This window comes from Gavialis gangeticus, unplaced genomic scaffold (genome assembly GCF_001723915.1).
Source record: "Gavialis gangeticus isolate Ggan-Ray unplaced genomic scaffold, GavGan_comp1, whole genome shotgun sequence".
Taxonomy (NCBI): domain Eukaryota; kingdom Metazoa; phylum Chordata; order Crocodylia; family Gavialidae; genus Gavialis; species Gavialis gangeticus.
Genome location: NW_017729006.1, coordinates 10897613 through 10899392, shown reverse-complemented (window position 1 = coordinate 10899392; position 1780 = coordinate 10897613).

Sequence of the window (1780 nt, the reverse complement as noted above, 5' to 3'; positions counted from 1 at the left end):
TCAGTGCTCTGCTCCCCAACTCTTGAGGAAGAGGGCAGTGGGACAAGTAGAGCAGACAGCCAATTAGTGCTCTCCTGTGCAATCAAACTGTGATACCAGTTGTCCTTGGAAACCTCCAGAGGCTAAGAGGCATACAGGGATTCATGCTTTCCGGCTCTCTGGCTGCAGGCTTGCGTGTGTACGTGTGTGCACATGTGTTGGGTGGTGGGAGAGTAATGCTCTGAAAGTGCTCTGAATTTGAAATGTGCCCCTACAAGTATGTTTGGAGCACTACCAATGCTTTACAAAGTTATACTGATAAGTATGTTAATGAAAGCCTTCCATGTCTACACCTGGCCTAGTTTTTGCTTTGTCTGCAGACGCAAGTGAAAAGGAGAGTTTTTATCTTGTTTCCTTGATACAATGCTTGCAGTGTACTCAGTGTCTGAGAAAATATTCTTTGGGCAATAACACACAATTTGGCTGCTAGATTGGATTCAGCTCCCACTTGGGGACCTTTCCTACCTGTAATCGTTGGGGAGGGGAGCGTGTCTTGTGGAAGTCCAGCAAACGACAGTGCAGCAGCACTTGGGGATAAGGGGCACAAATGCAGCAGCCTTTGGGGATAAGAGGCACAAATCCTGTACAGAGGAGTATGTGGACCACCTGAGAGGTATAGGAACTAGCCCAATTTCCAGAGAGCTCACCTTTCTTTTGAAACTCTCAGCATGACGTGGTCTCCATGAACCATGCTGTCCTGCATCCATAGGACATGCTGTCCTGCTGCCACAGTCAGTGAGGAGGCTGATGAGAAAGGGCAAGGCACAGTTGGCTCGGTTGCTGAAGGAATTCTTTCTTGAATAGCTGCCAGAGCATAGAGGGTTGCACCAATAATGTGCATAGTAAACGCATGTGCATTCCTCACACAAGAAGAAAAACTAGGAGAAGCAAAGTTTTGTACTATAAACACTCTTCCTGAGGATGGGACATAGAACACCTTATATAGCTAGGTTCCTGCTCCAAATCAAAGCAAGGTCATCAGTCATCAAAATCAGTTCAGGGGCCTGAGTCAGTGAAAAAGCATCTCTCTCCCTTGCAGAAAACATCACCACTGGCTGTTGGCATTTTCCACAGAGAAGGCAAAGATAGGCACCAAGAATGCACTCTTTGGTCACACTAGCTCACTGGATTCTTCAAGTCATGGCTGTGGCATGCTGGCAGCTTACACCATTGCTACTTGCACGCTACATGGTTTGTGGATAAATAAGTGACTATTCACATACTCTTAGTTCACACAAACTGACATTTTCAGTGGACAGAATAAATACCAGACAGAGCTGTCAGGCACAAAAGCAGGCCAATTCTGGACTTCGTACAAAACCTGTAACATTATTAAAGGCTTATATACAACTGGCTGGTGAATGAGCAACACTTATATTTGAATAATTTTTTAGTACAAATAAGTCCTGTGACCATTTCATTTACAAAAATAAATCCAAGTATTGACAGAAAACAGACACTTGTGCTTTTGGTTGGCTCCTTTGCTGGTCAATTTGTTTTAAGAGGAAGTTTGCAACAGCAACGTAAATTGTGGAAATGGCATGCTATGTTGAGAAGAATTTTCTACCTTTACCAGAAAACAGCAATAAGCTTCAGCTATTTTTATTTCATTAGTTTAATATTTGTAGCCCTATCTTCTTGCCAACTTCTTTTAGCGGAGAGTAAGAAAATAAAAGCACATAAAACAACAGAGAAAGAATGACAAAATGTATAATGGCTTGCTCCTGAGGCGAAAAAGGGT